This window comes from Elephas maximus, chromosome 9, assembly GCF_024166365.1.
Source record: "Elephas maximus indicus isolate mEleMax1 chromosome 9, mEleMax1 primary haplotype, whole genome shotgun sequence".
NCBI lineage: Eukaryota > Metazoa > Chordata > Mammalia > Proboscidea > Elephantidae > Elephas > Elephas maximus.
The window spans coordinates 113188222-113203243 of record NC_064827.1 but is presented as its reverse complement, the minus strand read 5'-3'; the positions used below and the strand labels follow the sequence as shown (position 1 = coordinate 113203243).

Sequence of the window (15022 nt, the reverse complement as noted above, 5' to 3'; positions counted from 1 at the left end):
AAATCAAGTCAGTCTCTCACACAAAAACCCATATATACCTTGCTACACACTCCCAATTACTCTCCCCCTAATGAGACAGCCCGCTCTCTCCCTCCACTCTCTCTTTTCATGTCCATTTCATCAGCTTCTAACCCCCTCCACCCTTTCATGTCCCCTCCAGGCAGGAGATGCCAACATAGTCTCAAGTGTCCACCTGATCCAAGAAGCTCACTCCTCACCAGTATCCCTCTCCAACCCATTGTCCAGTCCAATCCATGTCTGAAGAGTTGGCTTCAGGAACGGTTCCTGTCGTGTGCCAACAGAAGGTCTGGGGGCCGTGAACACCGGGGTCCTTCTAGTCTCAGTCAGACCATTAAGTCTGGTCGTATGAGAATTTGGGATCTGCATCCCACCGCTCTTCTGTTTTGCGTATTGCCTGATCTCCTTTCTTATGTCTTGAAGAGTTCTGTATATTAATCTTTTGAATTCTGTATCCGGTAATTTCAGGAAGGCATTCTTATCCAGAAGATCTTTTAATTCTCTGTTTTGGCACCTTGCTGAAGTGATCATGGTCCGTTTCATTATGTGGTTCGATATTGACTGTTGTCTCTGAGGCATCTCTAAGTTATTGTATTAGTTTATTTTATGTTTGCTTACTGTATCCTAGTTTCTGGCTTTGCTATTTTTTTGATATGCCCAAATGGGTTGCTTGAGTGAGTTAGCTTGATTATTTCACCTTTGGGGCTCTAACATCCTGTCACCAGATGGCTAGAGCTGTTATCATGTATATGAGTTTATGAGTCCATTCATTGTTCTTGTGTGGATTCAGCTCAGGTGTCCAGGTAGCTGGTCATCAAGTGTGTGATACAGGCTCTGTCCTACAGTCTTGGAGGGGCAGGGGTGTTTAGTGTAGGTAGCAATATCTGGTTGCAGCAGGGGGTCAGGGTGTGAACAAGGCAGGGACCTGAGAACCGTCCCCTGAGTGTATCTGAGGAAAGCGTGACCCTCTTCCCTATTGCATGCAGGTGGGTGGGTTCTGCAGACAGACCATGGGCACCCAGTGCTTTCGGTTGTAAGGACTGGGAGGTACCAGTTATCCTTGGACCCCTGTTGCAGGAGCTGTGTGTCCTAAGAGGGGCCACCAGTCCTTAGGCCCCTGGTGTGGGTAGGTGAGGATTCTGTATAGTAGGCAAAGCTGTGTCAAATATCAAACACCCACCTCTCCACTGCATAGCTTAAACAGTCACCGTCTGCCAAGAAGGGCCTTTTCTTCTGGAAAAAGCCCAGACTGGTCCATGCAGGGGGGAAAGTTATTCAAAGTCCACAGACTGTTTATGCCTGGACAGGAGCTGCTTCTGTCCTGAGCTGCCCAGGTTAGTGGAGCGGGCAAATTATCTTTTACCCCTGTTGTGAATTTATACCTTCTCCAAATCTGGGAGTATGGGTCAGAGTTCTCAAATGGGCCTATCTCAGGCCTAGGGAAATCAACAGCCACTGAAGGCAGTTTTGGGGCGGAGGGCGCAGTAAAATATATGCAAGTACTTAGCGTTTGGCAAGAGCGCCGTTCTTCTCTGGTTCCTGAGATGTGAGTAGGCTGTGTGGCTGGCTGCTTCTCCCGGAGAAACCTGTGGCCAAACGCTACCACCAGCCCACTGCAGCCGCTTCAGGATATGGTGCTTGAGGGATTTCAGCAATTCAAGTCCTGCAACTCCTCTCTGTTTCTGAACGGTCTCTCTCCCCCCATGCCACTTAGTCCATTTTCTAACTTTGCCTTTGATGTTCAGGACTCCTAGCTTGTCGCAAATATACTCATTTCACTTGATTTTTCAGGTCTCTGTTTTAAGAGGGATCTCCAGAAGCATCTGGCTATTTTGCCATCTTGGCCCTGACTCTGTGCCGTTTTCATCTTTTTGCTGTTGTGAACAGTGCTGCAGTGAACATGGGTGTGCATGTATCTATTTGTGTAAGAGCTCTTATGTCTCTAGGTTGTATTTCAAGGAGCTGAATTTGTGGATCATATGACAGTTCTATTTCTATCTTTTAAGGAAGTTCCAAAATGATTTTCAAAGTGGTTTTACCATTTCACATTCCCACCAGCAGTGTATAAGTGTTCCAGTCTCTCCACAACTTCTCCTACATTGATTATTTTGTGTTTTTTAGATTACTGCTGTCCTTGTTGGGGTAAGGATGGATCTCATTGTACTTTGATCTGCATTTTTCTGAAGGCTGATGATCATGAGCATTTCCTCAGGTATGTCTTAACTTCCTAAATGTCTTCTTTGGTGAAGTGACTGTTCATGTTCCTTGCCGACTTTTTAATTGGGTTGTATGTCTTTTTGTTGTTCAGGTTTTCAAGTATCTTGCAGATTTTGGAGATGAGATGCTGATCAGATTTCTTGTAGCCAAAATTTTTTTCCCACTCTGTACATTGTCTTATTACTGTTTTGGTGAAGTGTTTGGACGGGCATAAGTGTTTGATTTTTAGGAGCGCCAAGTTATCTAGTTTCTCTTCTGGTGTTTGTGTGATGTTAATAATGATTTGTGTACTGTTTATGCCGTGTATTAGGTCTCCTAGTGTTGTCCCTGTTTTTTATTCCATGATCTTTATCGTTTTAGATTTTATATTTAGGCCTTTGATCCATTTTGAGTTACTTTTTGTGCATGGTTTGAAGTATGGTTCTTGTTTCATTTTTTTGCAGATGAACACCCAGTTATGCCAGCACCATTTGTTCAAGAGGCTGTCCTTTCTCTAATGGACATTGGACCTTTGTCAAATATCAGGTGCTCATATGTGTAGGGATTTATTTCTAGATTCTCAGTTCTGTTCCATTGGTCTATGTATCTGTTGTCGTACCAGTACCAGGGTGTTTTGACTACAATGGTGGTATAAAGATTCTAAAATTAGGTAGTATGAGGTCTCCCACTTTGTTCTTTTTCTTCAGTAATGCTTTACCTATCTGAGGCTTCTGCTCTTTCCGTGTGAAATTAGTGATTTGTTTCTCCCTCTCATTAAAAAATGCCATTGAAACAGGGGTCATGAATCCTTGTATCTATAGATCACTTTGGGTAGAACAGACATTTTCACAATGTTCAGTCTTCCTATTCATGAGTAAGGTATGTTTTTCCACTTATGTAGGGTCTTTCTTGGTTTCTAGCAGTAGTGTCTTGTTGTTTCCTTTGTATAGATCTTTTACGTCTCTGGTTAGATTTATTCCTACGTATTTTATCTTCGGGGGGGGGGCTATAGTGAATGGCATTGATTTGGTGATTTCCTCTTCGACATTCTCTTTTTTGGTGTAGAGGAATACAACTGATTGTCCTATATTTGTCTTATATCCTGATACTTTGCTGAACACTTCTATTACTTCTGGTAGTTTTCTTGTTTATTCTTTAGGGTTTTCTGTGTATAAGATCATATTATCTGCAAATAGAGATAGTTTTACGTCTTCCTTATCAATTTGGATGCCCTGTATTTCTTTTTCTAGCCTAATTGCTCTGGATAAGTCTTCCAGCACAATGTTGAATAAGAGCGGTGACAAAGAGCATCCTTTTCTGGTTCCAGTTCTGAAATGGAATGCTTTCAGACTGTCTCCGTTTAGGATGATGGTGGCTGTTGGGTTTGTATAAATGCCCTTTATTAGGCTGAATAATTTACCTTCTATTCCTATATTGCTGAGTGTTTTTATCATGAGCGGATGTTGGACTTTGTCAAATGCCTTTTCTGCGGGAATTGATAAGATCGCGTTTTTTTTTGTTTGTTTTATTTATGTGATTGATTACATTGATTTTTTTTTTTTTTTTAATGTTGAACCATCCCTGCATACCTGGTATGATTCCCCCCGGGCATGGTGAGTTTTTTTTTCAATATATATTGTTGAATTTTATTGAGGATTATTGCATCTAATTTCATGAGGTCCACTGGTCTATAGTTTTCTTTTTTGTGGTGTTTTTACCTGGTTTTGGTATCAGGGTTATGCTGGCTTCATAGAATGAGTTTGACAGTGTTCCCTCCTTTTTTATGCTCTGAAATACCTTTACTAGTAGTGGTGTTATGTCTTGTCTAAAAGTTGGTAGAATTCTCCAGTGAGGCTGTCAGTCTCCCTTTAGTGTTTCTTATAATTTTGGCTTGGGTTTTTGCAAATTCCCTAAATTTCTTTTTATTGGAAATGTCCTAACTTCGCCATCATTTTTGTGAGACAGTTTTGTTGGGCATATATTCTTGGCTGGCAGTTTTGACCTTCAAGACTTTATATAAAGCCCCATTACCTTCTTGCCTGCATGGTTTCTGCTGAGTAGTATGAGCTTAGTCTTGTTGACTCTGATTTGTAAGTGACTTTTCATTTATGCTTAGCCACTCTTTAAATTCTTTCTTTGTCTTTGGTTTGGGCAGCTTTGATTATGATGTATCATGGTGACATTCTCTTGGGATGTACCTTGTATGAGGTTCAATGAGCATCTTGAGTGGATATCTTCTCATCTTTCACAATATCAGGGAAATTTCCTTCCAACAAATCTTGCACAATTCTCTTTGTGTTCATCCCTCCCCTACCTCCAGCCAGATTATGGGCACCCAGTGCTATTGGCTTTAAGGAATAGGAGCCAGCACTTATTCTTCAACCCCTGTCATGGGTGACTAGGTGGCATGAGTGGAGACACCAGTCCTCAGGTCCCTGATGTGGGTAGGTGACAATCCTGCTTAATAGACAGAGACATGTCAAATGTCATGAACTTTCCTCTCCACCATATAGTTGAAAGAGTTGAAGTGAGGGTTCAGGTATATACCCTGTTGTACTGTGCTAATGAGGGCCTACAGTGTTGAAATGGGCCCACACACATCTATGCAGAGGTGAAAAACATTCAATGTCTGTGGACCTCTTACGCATGTGCCTAAGCAAAGGAGCTGTTTCTGCCCTGAGTTCTTGACTTAAAAGATCCAGCAGATCATTTTTCCCAGTTTTTGAAATCATTCCCTCTCCAATGCTGGGAGAATGGCTCAGCGAGCATGATGGATCTTTCTTTCAGCCCAGAGGATGTGGCAGTCTCTGAAGCCGGCTTGGACAGAATATGGAGCAGGAAGGGGGTAGGTAGATGGGAGAGAGGTTTTTTCCAAAGGGGTGCTTTTTGATCTGTGGGGTGTGTTACACGCATGTACATATCTTTTGCCAATGGAGCACCACTTTTCACTGATTCTGGAGGTGGGAGTGGACTCTCCATCCCTCGGTCTCTCCTGATTTGGAAAACATGTCCCAAACGCCATTGCTTGCCTCACCGCTGACACCACCCGATCCTGGCCTGCAGGGTGATGGTTCCCACTGGGTCAGGTCTGGAAACTCCTCACTGCTTCTTAAGTGTCTCTCATTCTGCCTGCCACTCAGTCCAATTCCTCACCTATGGCTTAGATGTTCTGGGCTCCTAGTGGTCGTATGTAATCGATTCACATATTTTTTCAGGTGTTTGTTGTGAGAGGGACCACAGGAAGCATCTGACTACTCCACCATCTTGGCCCCACCACCTCTGCGTTTGTTTTCTGTGGGTGGAGTACTTGTGGGGTGTTGCTTATATCTGGAAAGAGTATGGAGATTTAGTTGCGAGCCTTGTAGGGATTGGGAGAATTGAGAGTTGTGGGTGCTTTGTGCCTGTTATTTGGGACTTTGTTGGAAATGTGTTTATGTGAATTCATAGTGTGGGGATTGTGTATCTGTTGAATGGGTTCCTGGAAGTTCATGTTTGTATTTAAATGTGCGAGTTGGTGCTGTTTACATGAACCTTAGCATTTCAGTATAAGTGAGTTTTTTCTGGGAGTGTGCACGTCATGAAATATAGGCATGTACACTCAAGGACTTGGAAGTGAGCGGCATGCAATTTGTGGCTCAGGGCAATACTTTGGGTGTGGGTCTTCTGCCATGAATTTTGGGTCTCCCTGTGTATCTAATGGCAGGTTTGGAATGAGTTTCTCTGCTTGACATTTGGGCATATGAGGGAGTGTGCCTGTGTGTATTAGCTTGCATGTAAGGCCTTTTGGTTTTGTATATTTGGGGAATGAGGAAGGCTCACTGGTATGTACTCAAGGTATGTTGTATGGTTGTGTTGCCTGGCTGCTTTCCTGGAGCTGCACATGCATTCTTCTATGTTTGGTCTGGGGTTTGTATGATACTGCATTCAAGAAAATTGGGGATTGATTTCTGTTTGAGTATTATGGATTGTTTGATTATGTAAAGGCAGGCATTGTGAGTTATATTAGTATTTGAAGATGTAGGGTCATATTTTGTATACCTTCAGTGTCATGAATAATCTAGGTTATATTCAGGGTATGAGGACAATTGTATGCGTAATGAGTTTGTATGTTTCATGAAGGGGCATGGCAGTTTGCATGAATATTTGCTAGGGTTATGTGTAATATCTTTCAGTAGGGAGTATGGTATATTCTGGGAAATGAGGAGGTGGGTATCTGATGAAAAAATGAGATTGTGCATTTGCACAGGGAGTGGGAGAAATGAATTTGTGTATGTACTGGAATCATGTTGATATGGTTATGTATGAAATTTTGAGAATGTGGCAGTATTTGTGTAGGATGTGCAAGAGATATTTCATTGACTGAGAGGATATACTGGTGTGTGTAATATGAGTCAGTGGATGAATTATTCTTGGAGTGTTCTACATGTGTTTCTTTGGAGAATGATAGGGTGTTTGTAATTTTGTCTGGGCATGTTTGGAGGTTGGGGAAGCGAGGCCAATTTCTAGATATATGTGACAATCTATGGTGTTCTGGGTGCTTGAAGTGATTGGGAGTCTCTGTGTGTGTGTGTGTGTCTGGTATGTGTGGGCAAGTAGGGGAGTCCTTTATGTGTGTCTATTAGCTAGAGTGCTGGAAGTGTTGATGTTCTGGAGTTTTATTTGCATCCCTGAACATGTGGGGGTTGCTATGATTTGGAATCGAATCGACGGCAGCAAGTCTGGTTTTGTTTTTTTGTACCCATGGTTGTGTTTTGGGTGAGTGTATAGGGTGATTGTGTCTGCATGAAAGCAGTCAGGTATCCCCTCTGTGCCTCTTCTGGTCTAATTCTTGGAGAATTTGGTAGCATAGCTTGTATGTGCATTTTCAGTGTTCATTTGGTATATTTATATATATTAGCAATACAGGTTGTACGTGGTTGTGTGTGTGTTTGGTTTCATTGGCTTTCTGGGGTGTTTATTCTGGAGGATGTTGGGGGTTCAGTATGTATATTTGGAAACTGAGAGGTCTTCTATAAATTGTGCATTCATTTGGGAATTGTATGTATTCTAGAGATGTGTGATTTCTTGTGGGTCTGTATTAGGGTGGCCTTTGAGGTTAGATTTTGAACTTGGTGGTGTTAGAGAGCTTGATTGTGTGTACAGTGTTCAGTGAGTATATATGGGTACTATTGGTTGTCCATGTACATCTTCAGGCACATGTTGAGAGTATATATAGTTGTAGGAATTACTGTGTGTATTCATGGTCTGTAGGGTTTTCTCATAAAACTATAGGCAGTAAGAGATGTTATGTTTGTGTATTTAGAGTATGGGTAGTAGTTTATGTATGTGTTCAGGAGTCGTGAGGAGGTGTGTGTTCTGCAAACATATAGTGATGTTTGGTTTATATATTAGGGGTGGGAGTTAAGGGTGCTTCTCATGGTGCAGATGCAGTGTGTGTACATACTCACAGGAAAGTGGATCAATTATGCTGGAATCAGCTCCAGTTAATTTGGGATAGTACATGGTGCATATCTCTGCCCAAATATGGGTCAGTGACATCAGGCTGGTACCTTGAAATTAGCAATGGCAGGATTATTTATATCAGGTATATTCTCAATGTTTAGAAATCAAGGCTTGCAACACTCACAGTGAAGAGTGAATTGATAACATTGGTCACTGTGTGTGTGTTTGTGTGTGTGTGCGTGTCTGTCTGTGTATGTGCCTGTGTGTCATTAGAATGTGCTAAGCAAGAACATTTAGGCATCACTTGGGTACTTATTGGGTAGTGTGAGTTGGGCCTTTGGAGGACTTATGCTCTTCTATCTCTCCATGGAAAAGACGTGTGACAATATTGTATCCTTTCATCTCACTTTTCAATCTCTGTGCTTAACAAATAATCTGAGAAGCCAGAATATATGAAGAAGAATGGGCATCAGCATTGGAGGAATGTCACTGACAACGTGGGATATGCACATGACAACCTTCCATGCTGCAAATGAAGAAAACTTGAAGAAATACCTGATGAAGGCCAAAGACCACAGTCTTCAGCATGGATTCCACCTGAGCATAAAGAAAATGAAATCCTCACACTGGACAACCAAAGTAAATAGAGACATATGTGAAGTTGTCAAGAATTTCATGCCCCTTTAATCAACAATCAAAAACAATGGAAACAGCAGTCAGGACTTCAAAGGATGTTTTGCCATGGGCAAATCGGCTACAAAAACTCTCTTAAAGTTATAAAAACTGGAAGAGGTCATTTTGATAAAAAAAAGTTGCACCTGTCCCAAGCCTGGCATGGCAGTCCCACCAAAAGGCCGCCCCTCGGAGCTGGGTAACCTTTCTAGACTCAAAGAGCACTAGTCACCAGGAAATAGAGAAAACACAGTCTTAGGCCTGGGCCTGGGAAGACAGAGTGCCAAGAACCCTGAGCTGATGGAACCTCAGTTAGCTGAAAAACTGCCAGATACAGGCTTGCACAGCAGGAATCCCTCCAACCTTGGCTGTGGGTATGCTGAACCTTCTGATATGTCCCTGTGTTGAGATGTGTAAGAATGCAGGTGAAGATCTTGGTCACACCCGAGTAAGTATGTGGGACTTAGCCTAGCTCTGTTGGCTCAGAGGGGCTGACAGGTAAGGGAGATTAGATACTGGGTCTGTGTTCCTTGAACACTCTGGAAGAAGATGACAGATCCCCTCTTATAATAGTGCTTCTCAGCCACAGCAGCCCTCAACTTTCCTGTCACAGGAGGCTTCAGGACTCCAAAGAGAGAATGGATTGGTGTGTCTCATCACTTGGTTCTCCCCAGGCAGGCTTGATGCCAGTGAAGTGGGAGTGGGAGAAGCAAGGCAGGGGTTGGAGTCAGATAAGTGACAGAGGAGGGCATGGGAAAGCCCTGTCCTAGAGGAAGGACTAGGAGGATGGATCTAGAGAGCACAAAGAAAGCTTCCTGTGAATAGACATGACTCCTTCTTTCCTGAGTCCTTTCTTTTTGAAGTCTAACCATGCTGCTAGCACTGGAAGTCTCATCTCAGCATCCTGTTTTTCTGATAGAGTGACCTGACCTTCTTTATTATCCCCCATGACATGTGCAGCTTCAGACACATCAGATGGTGTCCAGTAACCATGATGGACCCCAGTTGCCTCCACACACACCTCCTACCTCACATGGACCCACCTAAGGACTTCTGCACCTTCGTGATGTCTGGTTCAACATGATGTCCGTACTTTGTAGTAATTATGTTGTATTTTGTTGGCAGATATTTTAAATACAATATTTGATCGATAATACATGGGAGGATTTTGTAGGATCTTTTCATTTGGTTTTGAATATTCTTTTCATTGTTGTTGCTTTGGGTTTAGCAATCATTCCTCATGTTTTCCACCTCCAGCCCTCCTAGCCATTAATCTGCTCTATGTCTGCATATTGTAGATTTTCATGTAAGTGGGATCATGCAATAATTGTTCTTGAGATTTCAGTTATTTCACTGAGGCCAATGGTTTCAAGGTTCATCCATTTATTGCAAGTAACAGACTTTCTTTGCTCTTTATGACTGTATAATATTACATGTATCTGGCATGTTTTGTGTATCCAGTCATCTTTTCATGGACACTGGGCTTGTTTCCACCTTTTTGATTCAATGAATAATTCTACAATAAATGTCAGTGTCCAAGTATCTGCTTTCTTGCTTTCAGTTCTTTTCTTTATGTGCCTGGGAGTGTTTACAGTAATTCTTTGTGAAAGTATTTGAGGCGCCATCAAACTGTGTTCTACAGTTTTCAAAGGACATGACAGCCAGTTTCTTCTATGTTTGCTTGCCTGTTTGTTTTTGGTTTTTTTCTGTCAATAGCCATTGGTGTGGTGTGGAGTGATATTTCTTTGTGATTTTGATTTACATTTCCCTAATGACTGATGAAGTTGAGCATCTTCTCCCTTGCATACTGGCCATTTGTATATTTTCTTTAGAATAATGTCGATTATGTCTTCTGCCCCTTTTTTGAGTTGGGCCATTTTTTGGTGTATGTGTTCAGTTTTAGGCACTCTTTATATCTTTGTATATTAAACCCTTAAGCAAGTACAGATTCCAAGTATATTGTCAGAATCAGTAGTTGTCTTCAGTTTCTTGATAGTGCTCATTGATGCAGAAAAGATTTAAATTTTCACCAAGACAAATTTATTTGTTTCTTTTGTTTCTTCTGTCATATATATGAAGATGTGGGGAAAAAAAAAATCTGAAAACTTAACCCTGATGTTTACTTTTAGGAGTTTTATGATTTTAGCTCTCATATTTAGATCATCGATGCACTTAGAGTTAATTTTTTTATATGGTGTAATGTATCCAGGTGAATCCTTTTCCACGTGGAGATCATGTTGTCTCAGCATCATTTGTTGAAGAGGTATTCTTCGCACATTGAATGAGCTTAGCTTCAGTGTTGACACAAATTAGGCAAAGATGTACGAATTCATATCTCAATACTATGCCGTTGGCCTCTACGTCTGTTCTTATGCCAGAACCAGACCGTTTTCTTTATTACATGTGTATAGTGCTATTTTATATCTTTAAGTGTGCGTCCCGTACTTTGTTCTTCTTTTCCAAGATGCTTTTGTATATTTAGAGTGTTTGTGTTTGCAATGTAGAAATTGTGTTCTTGTGTATTTGATTTTCTCTCTTTTATATAATTTGTAAGTGGTAAGACATGGATCCTGAGATTTAAGAGAGAGGAATAGGAGAGTCTCAGCATCTTTCCCCAGGAAAGACAATCCCATGCCAGGATTTCATGAAGGAAATTGCTGCAAGGGCTGATGATGTACAGAGCTGGGAGATATGGGGCCAATTTTTTTTTTTTTTTTTTTTTGAGGTATACGTCATGAAATGAAGAGAGAGTTTACCCTGAAGAAGAAAAGTGAAGCTTGCTGGGCTGTGCCCTGGCTGCCATCAAGGGCATAAGGAGGTTCAAGGAGGCAGAGTCCTGATCATCATAGTTTTGGGAGACGGGCAAGGCAGATCTGTTCTCTGGATGAAGCTTCTTTTCCCAACATCACAGTATGTAGATACGTTTTATCACCAGTAGTTTATATGTTTCTTTTTATATACATTTCTTTTTATAGTGAGAACTCTCCACACACCCGTTTAATGAGACCATAGGCAAAGAGGTCTCACGATAAAGGCAGATGCCAGTCTTCTTCCTGTTCCCAAATGAAAGAAGTTCTCAGGGCTTCACACCACCTCTACCCTGTGGCCTCCAAATGGTGACTGCCGAAATACCAGAGTCTGAAGCTATTCATAATAAGTATCTGTAAGACAATCGTGGGGTGAGAGAGAATCTAAATCTATGGTCTCGATGTTGATTGAGACGATGGTTACACCACAGTATTTCAAATTCCTGAAGCTCACAAAACTATAAAGTAAATGGGGGAGTTTCACTGCATGGAAATTATGTAACTCTGAGAGCTGAGTTTAACAGAAAGATTTTTTTTTTCCTAACGGTATTGGTTCCTGATTTGTAACAGTAAAAGTTTGGAAGATTTAAGGCCATTTGAAGTTTCTGGCAGAAAGGCTTAAGGAGCTGACTGGTGATGGAAAGGTTGGTCGTTCATGTCCACGAAGAGGCTCCTAGGAACAAATGCCTGGTGATCTCCTTTGGAAATTCAACCAGAGAAAACTCTATGGAACACAGTTCTGTTGTGAAACGAGTTGGGTTGCCATGAGTTAGAATTGACCAACAGCACTGGTTTGGTTTTTCTTTTGGAACCAACCTGGCTGCCTCTTACTGATTCTGTGACCTTGGATGAACTGTGTCCAATATGTACAGTGGGAATGGCCTGTAAATCATGAGATGGCTTTGACTTTTATCTATATCTGTAACAAGCACTGAGCAATATCTCACATGAAACATATTCAGCAAATAATAGCAGATACTACCATTACTATTGTTTTATGTTAATGACCTAGTTCAAGTGAAGACAAGGACACTGTTCCTGCCTTTAGGAAAGCACAGTCGACGGGGAATAAGAGCACTGAAACAGTGATATGCAGTGCATGGTGAGGGGGCTGTGACAGGGTAAAGTGAAAGTGAAGCTGGGATAAGCCCAGGGACTTCCTTGACCTCTCTACTCATCCAGACCTGAGCCTACTCCAATATCCTTATAGAATCTTCTCTAGACCACTCCAGCCTTCCCCACTTGGACACTCTCATAGGGGAAATAGCAGAAAGCTTCATTTAGGCACTATTCTGGGAAAGCATATTCCATACACTCTCTCTCTCCTTGGAAGAGCGATCCAAATAAAATGTGATTATGTATGTCTTACTGATAAGAAAGCTGCTGCTCAGACACTGGAGGTCACACAGCCAGCAAGTGACAGAGCTGAGATTGAAACTCTGCTCTGGCTGACCCCAAATCCAGCCTTTCTATGGCCTTTTTCCTCTTTCTTCTTGTGGGCACATTGTTCAACTTGGCTGACGCTCACTCTCAGGTGTGGGGACGGAAGGGAATTCTTCAAGTGATGATGAAGTGTTAAGAGGTGAGGAGAAATTCAGGGAAAATTGTTGTGCAAGGCCACACCAAACACAGCAAAAGAGCGGGACCATCAGTCTAGGCTCCATTCTATGTTCCTTTGGATGACCCTGAAGGCCTGGTTACTCTTTGCCACCAACTGTGACTCACTATACAACCAAGTTCATTGAATCTCACCCTGTATTCTTTCTTGTAACCAGGAGACTGGTATCTTCTCCTTCCCATGCCCACATAGCATGGCACCAATACAAATTGTGCACAAGGGACAAGAGAGGTGCATTAATGGACAGGGGATGGACTATCGGAGCAGTCCCCAAGCCTGGCATACATCTCAATCCATCTTTACTACGCTTGAGACATTTCACCAAAGAGAATATTCAGGTGGCCAACAAACACATGAAAGGATGCTCAATGTCATTAGGCACCAGAGAATTGCAAATCGAAACCACAATGAGATACCATTTCACAGCCAGTACGATGGGCAAGATAAAAATACAAAAAGGAAAAAATGACAAGTGTTGGAGGGGATGTGGAGAAATTGGAAACTTCATCTGTTGCTTATGAAAATGCAAAAAGATACAGGTATTTTGGAAACACTCTGGCAATTTCTCAAAAACCTGGAGATATACCTGCCGTGGGACCCAGGAATTCCACTCCAGCTGTATGCCTTTGGGATCTAAAAGAAATGATATGAACAGACATATGTACACCTATGTTCACCACAGCACTATTCACAATAGCAAAAAGATAGAAACAACCTAAGTGCCCAACAACGGACGAATGGATAAGTAAAATATGCTGTATACCTACAGTGGAATACTACTCAGCAATAAAGAAAAATGAGTTCCCCAAACACCTTGGAACATGGAGGAACCTGGAGGACATTAACAAGTAAAATGCGTCAGTCACAAAAAAACAGATATTGTATGTAATCACATTTATGAAATGACATGACAAATAAAAATATACAGAAAAAATGTTCAGTAGTGTTTACCAGAGATGGGGTAGGGGGAAATTTCCTCTCTAGTTAGTAGATACTTGTTATTTTTCATGATGGAGAGGTAACACTCAATGAGAGTGAATTGTTCAAAGCATAATGAAGGCAAACCACAATAGTAAAATACACACAAGGAAAAAAAAATATATATAGGCATATATGTGTATAGGCATGTTTTCATGAGTGTGTATGTGTGTGTATACAGGTGTATGTGTAGGAATACGTATATGCATCTGTGACTGTATGCACACGTTAATACATATAATAAAGCACATAGAGGGAAGAGTTGTGAGTATTTCTAAAACATAACCAAATACCCTGATGGATTAGTTTTCTGGATTTGAAATATTAGAACTAGAGTCTTGTGGAACATCTTGGTCAGTTGGGCTGATGTGGTTCATAAAGTTATGTTTTACATCCTAGTTTGCTGAGTAGTGTTTGTGGTTTTAAAAGCTTGTGAGCGGCCTACTAAAATGCAACTATTGGTCTCTAGTCATCAGGACCAAAAGGGAATGTAGGAAACCAAGGCTAAGAGAAAACACTTGAATTGCGCACAGGAAGAATGTTCAAATGACAAGTCTTTTGTTACATATATATTTACCACAATAAAAAGAAAATAAAAAATATTGTGGAATCGAATAAAGCTCCAGGATTCATTATACTTTCTGTTCTATAAGACCTAAGCAAATACACTCCCTTTAAGAAACGCACTCAGGCCAAAATCCAAACATTACTTCTTAAGAGGCAGTTAATAAAATGAGAAATATACTCATTTGAAATGTGAACACTCTCAAGCTTCCTCTTCAAAGCCTCAAATTCAGGACTCCTCCTCCCAGCTTTCCTACTGGACAAGGCACACAGCAGTGCTGCCCTTAGAAAGCAAGGAATTCATCACCCAAAGGTTAGTTTTGCCTCAGGCAGCCCTGCTGGTCATTCAAACCTCTTGGACTGCCTTGAAATGAGAAACACTTGATTTTTACCTCACCTGCCTCTGCACTTCCTACTACATCGTATTTGCATTTTTACAGGCACTGCATCATTCTGTCACTGTCCTCTGGGTCTCCACATCTTCCAGGAATGCATGTTAAGAGATCTCTTAAGGAAGAGTCCTCAATATGTGTCCTTCAGTTTACTTTTTCTCCTGTGTTGTGGTTAGGAATACATCTCAGCCAGTGTTACTTCCTTCCTGTCTAAACAGCATTTGCTGTGGGAACAAATTATTTCTTTTTTAGTTTGTAAACTAAATTCATAATTCCAGTCAGCCCTTAAATAATCAGTGCTAGAATTGTCATTATACATATTTTTTAATTTCAAT

The 15022-nt window shown here is 41.3% G+C and overlaps 1 long non-coding RNA gene across 1 annotated transcript in view; it reads left to right on the top strand.

Moving 5' to 3' along the window:
• The window catches only part of LOC126083175 (uncharacterized), a 49821-nt gene extending 38590 nt beyond the window's left edge, over positions 1-11231 (top strand). Inside the window, exons 4-6 of the long non-coding RNA XR_007518739.1 lie at positions 2140-2230; positions 2679-2760; positions 11054-11231. This is a non-coding gene — a long non-coding RNA (uncharacterized LOC126083175). The remainder of the gene's footprint in view (positions 1-2139; positions 2231-2678; positions 2761-11053) is intronic.
• The last annotated feature ends 3791 nt before the right edge of the window (positions 11232-15022 follow it).